We start from the raw sequence: 6,674 nt of genomic DNA, 5'->3' as shown, positions 1-6,674 counted from the left end.
CTAGATCATAATGAATCAGATTACATGGAGAGGGGGGACCTGATCCTAGATCATAATGAATCTGATTACATGGAGAGGGGGGACCTGATCCTAGATTATAATGAATCAGATTACATGGAGAGGAGGGGCCTGATCCTATATCATAATGAATCAGATTACATGGAGAGGAGGACCTGATCCTAGATCATATTGAATCAGATTAAATGGAGAGAAGGGACCTGATCCTAGATCATAATGAATCAGATTACATGGAGAGGGGGACCTGATCCTAGATCATAATGAATCAGATTACATGGAGAGGAGGACCTGATCCTAGACCATAATAAATCAGATTACATGGAGAGGGGGGGACCTGATCCTAGATCATAATGAACAGATTACATGGAGAGGGGGGACCTGATCCTAGATCATCATGAATCAGATTACATGGAGGGGGGACCTGATCCTAGATCATAATGAATCAGATTACATGGAGAGGGGGGACCTGATCCTAGATCATAATGAATCAGATTACATGGAGAGGGGGGGACCTGATCCTAGATCATAATGAATCAGATTACATGGAGAGGAGGGACCTGATCCTAGATCATAATGAATCAGATTACATGGAGAGGGGGACCTGATCCTAGATCATAATGAATCAGATTACATGGAGAGGAGGGGACCTGATCCTAGATCATAATGAATCAGATTACATGGAGAGGGGGGACCTGATCCTAGATCATAATGAATCAGATTACATGGAGAGGGGGGACCTGATCCTAGATCATAATGAATCAGATTACATGGAGAGGGGGGTTATGAGAGAACCCCCACATCATAGCTTCTCTTTATTCAACCTGCCATCTACCCACCTGGGGACTGAGGGTTATGAGAGAACCCCCACATCACTAGCTTGCAGGTTCTGCAGTCTTGTAAAGATAAGGAGGGGACGACTGGGAGGCAGGTTGGCATTTATTGTCATGAATCTTGTTCTGGAGGCAGGTTGGCATTTATTGTCATGAATCTTGTTCTGGAGGCAGGTTGGCATTTATTGTCATGAATCTTGCCCTGGAGGCAGGTTGGCATTTATTGGTATGAATCTTGCCCTGGAGGCAGTTCAGCAAAGTATTCCCTAGCTGGCACAGGCACAAAGTAATACAATCCGATTTGAATCCTAACCTCAACCCTAACCACACTGCTAATCCTTCCCTTAAATTAAGACCATAAAACAACATTATTTTCCACAGCCAATTCTGACTTTGCAGCTGACATATCTAGAGGAAATCGCACAGTTCTGCCTCCAGGTCAAGATTCATGACAAACGTCAACATGAGACAGGGAGAAGCAATGTAAAAATCAATAACGAAATTGTTTTCACAATTAACATGCTTTTTCTTGTTTCAAGTATGTTTTATTATGAAAAGTACAATATATCCATGTATACTTGTACAACTATGGAGCGTATGTCCACATATAATTGTACAATTTGTTTTTCCAACATAAAAGACAAGAAATGATCACATTGGTATTTTAACAGTGTTATTGTAAGAGTTTAAATGTTTAAACAGAGGATACATCTAAAACAGGATAAAACAAGTGCAGTATGTTGTGAGAATGTTACTTTAACGTCGACTCATAACGTCACACTATAACTTCATGGGAGTCTTGTGGAAAGACTGCATGTTGTTTTGGGTGGATTGAGTGACGTCTTCATCAACATTTTGCAGAATATTCCGGTAATATTTTCACCTCTTGTCGGCTGCAGACATTCATAAGGAGTTCCAGTAGTTTATTTGTAATTTGCAGGTATTAAAAGTAATACATACATTGTAATTCCTTGTTGGATCTCTCTCACATACAGGACAGTACATACCAGAGGAGGCTGCTGAGGGGAGGACGGCTCATAATAATGTCTGGAACAGAGTGAATGAAATGGAACACATGGAAACCACGTGTTTGATACCATTCCACTTATTCCACTCCAGCCATTACAAGCCTGTCCTCCCTAAATAAGGTCCCACCAACCTCCTGTGGTACAAACACAAACAGTAAAACACATAATAAAATCACACTGTGTGTGTGCGTGTGTCAGAGTGTGTGTCGTTTGTGTGTGTGAATGTGTGTGTGTGTGTGTGTGTGTGTGTCCAGTGTGTGTGTGTGTATGTGTGTGTCCAGTGTGTGTGTGTGTGTGTGTCCAGTGTGTGTGTGTGTGTGTCCAGTGTGTGTGTGTGTGTGTGTGTGTGTGTGTCCAGTGTGTGTGTGTGTTCGATGTGTGTGTGTGTGTGTTCGATGTGTGTGTGTGTGTGTTCGATGTGTGTGTGTCCAGTGTGTGTGTGTGTGTGTGTCCAGTGTGTGTGTGTGTGTGTGTGTGTGTGTTTGTGTGTGTTTGTGTGTGTGTCCAGTGTGTGTGTGTGTCAGTGTGTGTGTGTCCTGTGTGTGTGTGTGTGTGTGTGTCAGTGTGTGTGTGTGTGTGTGTGTGTGTGTGTGTGTGTGTGTGTGTGTGTGTGTGTGTGTGTGTGTGTGTGTGTGTGTGTGTGTGTGTGTGTGTGTGTGTGTGTGTGTGTGTGTGTGTGTGAGGTTATTATTTCAGGGACACTGAGTCGCCACCATCATAAACCCTAAATCCTGGATAGAGGGGCTCAGTGAATGTGGAGGTGAATGTGTACAGGTGGGTCAGTGTATCAGAGGAGGCTCTATAGAAGGACAGAGTGCCGGCTGGCCAGTCCAGATACACTCCTACTCTGTGGGAGCTGGAGGAGGGGACATCTATGGTAGTGGAGTTATTATTATACCAGCTGGAGGAGGGGACATCTATGGTAGTGTCATTATTATTGTGACAGGCAATGTAACTGTTGTCAGAGCAGTCCAGACTCCAGGACTTGTCATTGTTTCCAAGACCACATTCCTCACCCCCTCCTCTCCTGCTGATTCCTTTATATGTCACTCCTATATCAGACCTTCTCCCACTCCACTCTACCTCCCAGTAACAGCGCCCAGTCAGACCCTCTCTACACAGCACCTGTCTCCAGTCCTCAAATCTCTCTGGGTGATCAGGATACGGCTGCTCCTCTCTCCTACATGTCACCTTTCTGTTCTCCTCAGACAGAGAGAGGAGTCTGTTTACTGTGTTTAGGTCCAGTGTGAGATCACAGACATCTGATGGATGAAACCAGACACAATATTAGAAATCATCATTCACACACACACACACACACACACACACACACACACACACACACACACACACACACACACACACACACACACACACACACACACACACACACACACACACACACACACACACACACACATCTTATGTAACACGAACACCCCACACACATGCACAGACACACTCACATATTCAAAGCAACTCTTTGTAAACGTTGGTGTCCCTGATTTGTGCTTCTGTAGAACTACAGATGATATTTAATATGACCAAGTAAGTAATGATGGTGGTTTTTGACTTAACTTGAATTAAGACTTATTCTTAGTCATATTCTTCACAGCAGTCAACACTCACATTTTCTAAGCCCAGGTTTCATTGTGTTCTCTCCACCATGTTCCACACTGTAGTGGTAAGCAGAAAAACAGACAGTCATTGAGGGATACACCTGAACTAACACACACACACACACACACACACACACACACACACACACACACACACACACACACACACACACACACACACACACACACACACACACACACACACACACACACACACACACACACACATACATACATAACTTTGTCCAAGTGGTGGTCAGAATGTTTGTCTTAACTAGCCTGATAGTTAACCTGTTAGGGCTAGGGGGCAGTATTTACACGGCCGGATAAAAAACGTACCCGATTTAATCTGGTTATTACTACTGCCCAGAAACTAGAATATGCATATAATTATTGGCTTTAGATAGAAAACACCCTAAAGTTTCTAAAACGGTTTGAATGGTGTCTGTGAGTATAACAGAACTCAAATGGCAGGCAAAAACCTGAGAAGATTCTGTACAGGAAGTGCCCTGTCTGACCATTCCTTGGGCTTCTTGACTCTTTTTATTGAAAACTTAGGATCTTAGCTGTAACGTGACACTTCCTACGGCTCCCATAGGCTCTCAGAACCCGGGAAAAAGCTGAATGATGTCGAGGCAGCCCCTGGCTGAAAAACATTAGCGCCTTTGGTAAGTGGTCTATCAGAGGACAATGAGACTGAGGCGCGTGCACGAGGCGACCCCATGTTTTTATTTTCTCTCTCTTTGTACTAAAACACAAATTCCCGGTCGGAATATTATCGCTTTTTTAAGAGAAAAATGGCATAAAAATTGATTTTAAACAGCGGTTGACATGCTTCGAAGTACGGTAATGGAATATTTCGATTTTTTTTGTCACGAAACGCGTCGGGCGCGTCACCCTTCTTTACCGTTTCGGATAGTGTCTTGAACGCACGAACAAAACGCCGCTATTTGGATATAACTATGGATTATTTTGAACCAAACCAACATTTGTTATTGAAGTAGAAGTCCTGGGAGTGCATTCTGACGAAGAACAGCAAAGGTAATAACATTTTTCTTATAGTAAATCTGACTTTGGTGAGGGCTAAACTTGGTGGGTGTCTAAATAGCTAGCCCTGTGATGCCGGGCTATCTACTTAGAATATTGCAAAATGTGCTTTCACCGAAAAGCTATTTTAAAATCGGACATAGCGAGTGCATAGAGGAGTTCTGTATCTATAATTCTTAAAATAATTGTTATGTTTTTTGTGAATGTGTATCGTGAGTAATTTAGTGAATTCACCGGAAGCTTGCTAGGTATGCTAGTTCTGAACATCACATGCTAATGTAAAAAGCCGTTTTTTGATATAAATATGAACTTGATTGAACAAAACATGCATGTATTGTATAACATAATGTCCTAAGATTGTCATCTGATGAAGATCATCAAAGGTTAGTGCTGCATTTAGCTGTGGTTTGGATTTATGTGACATTATATGCTAGCTTGAAAAATGGGTGTCTGATTATTTCTGGCTGGGTACTCTGCTGACATAATCTAATGTTTTGCTTTCGTTGTAAAGCCTTTTTGAAATCGGACAGTGTGGTTAGATTAACGAGAGTCTTGTCTTTAAAATGGTGTAAAATAGTCATATGTTTGAAAAATGGAAGTTTTTGCATTTTTGAGATATTTGAATATCGCGCCACGGGATTACACTGGCTGTTGTGTAGGTGGGACGCAAGCGTCCTACCTAGCCCAGAGAGGTTAAAAGTCGTGCTATAAATTCTCAGACAACCCAAAGATTCCTTGATGCCCTTCCAGACTCCCTCTGCCTACCCAAGGACGTCAGAGGACAAAAATCAGTTAACCACCTAACCGAGGAACTCAATTTAACCTTGCGCAATACCCTAGATGCAGTTGCACCCCTAAAAACTAAAAACATCTGTCATAAGAAACTAGCTCCCTGGTATACAGAAAATACACAAGCTCTGAAGCAAGCTTCCAGAAAATTGGAACGGAAATGGGTCCACACCAAACTGGAAGTCTTCCCACTAGCTTGGAAAGACAGTACCGTGCAGTATCGAAGAGCCCTCACTGCTGCTCGATCATCCTGTTTTTCCAACTTAATTGAGGAAAATAAGAACAATCCGAAATTTCTTTTTGATACTGTCCCAAAGCTAACTAAAAAGCAGCATTCGCAAATGGAGGATGGCTTTCACTTCAGCAGTAATAAATGTATGAACTTCTTTGAGGAAAAGATAATGATCATTAGAAAGCAAATTACGGACTCCTCTTTAAATCTGCGTATTCCTCCAAAGCTCCATTGTCCTGAGTCTGCACAACTCTGCCAGGACCTAGGATCAAGGGAGATACTAAAGTGTTTTAGTACTATATCTCTTGACACAATGATGAAAATAATCATGGCCTCTAAACCCTCAAGCTGCATACTGGACCCTATTCCAACTAAACTACTGAAAGAGCTGCTTCCTGTGCTTGGCCCTCCTATGTTGAACATAATAAACGGCTCTCTATCCACCGGATGTGTACCAAGCTCACTAAAAGTGGCAGAAATTATAAAAAACTATAGGCCTATATCGAATCTTCCATTCCTCTCAATTTTTTTTGAAAAAGCTGTTTCGCAGCAACTCACTGCCTTCCTGAAAACAAACAATGTATACGAAACGCTTCAGTCTGGTTTTAGACCCCATCATAGCACTGAGACTGCACTTGTGAAGGTGGTAAATTACCTTTTAATGACGTCATACCGAGGCTCTGCATCTGTCCTCGTGCTCCTAGATCTTAATGCCGCTTTTGATACCATTGATCACCACATTCTTTTGGAGAGATTGGAAACCCAAATTGGTCTACATGGACAAGTTCTGGCCTGGTTTAGATCTTATCTGTCGGAAAGATATCAGTTTGTCTCCGTGAATGGTTTGTCCTCTGACAAATCAACTGTACATTTCGGTGTTCCTCAAGGTTCCGTTTTAGGACCACTATTGTTTTCACTATATATTTTACTTCTTGGGGATGTCATTCAAAAACATAATGTTAAATTTCACTGCTATGCGGACGACACACAGCTGTACATTTCAATGAAACATGGTGAAGCCCCAAAATTGCCCTCGCTAGAAGCCTGTGTTTCAGACATGAAGAAGTGGATGGCTGCAAACTTACTACTTTTAAACTTGGACAAAACAGAG

The 6,674-nt window shown here is 42.3% G+C and overlaps 1 long non-coding RNA gene across 1 annotated transcript; it reads right to left on the bottom strand.

The window, feature by feature from the left end:
• Nucleotides 1-1,754: 1,754 nt before the first annotated feature.
• Nucleotides 1,755-3,707, bottom strand: LOC145877133 (uncharacterized). The gene is made up of 2 exons (XR_014391578.1): nt 3,506-3,707; nt 1,755-3,138 (listed from the first exon to the last, which is right to left on the bottom strand). It is a non-coding gene; the product is annotated as an uncharacterized LOC145877133 (long non-coding RNA).
• Between the last annotated feature and the right edge of the window lie 2,967 nt (nt 3,708-6,674).

The sequence above is a fragment of the Salmo salar genome, unplaced genomic scaffold (assembly GCF_965601325.2).
Source record: "Salmo salar unplaced genomic scaffold, fSalSal1 ptg000687l, whole genome shotgun sequence".
NCBI classification, from domain to species: domain Eukaryota; kingdom Metazoa; phylum Chordata; class Actinopteri; order Salmoniformes; family Salmonidae; genus Salmo; species Salmo salar.
Note: the sequence above shows the minus strand (reverse complement) of the source record. Positions and strands in the feature narration are given on the sequence as shown.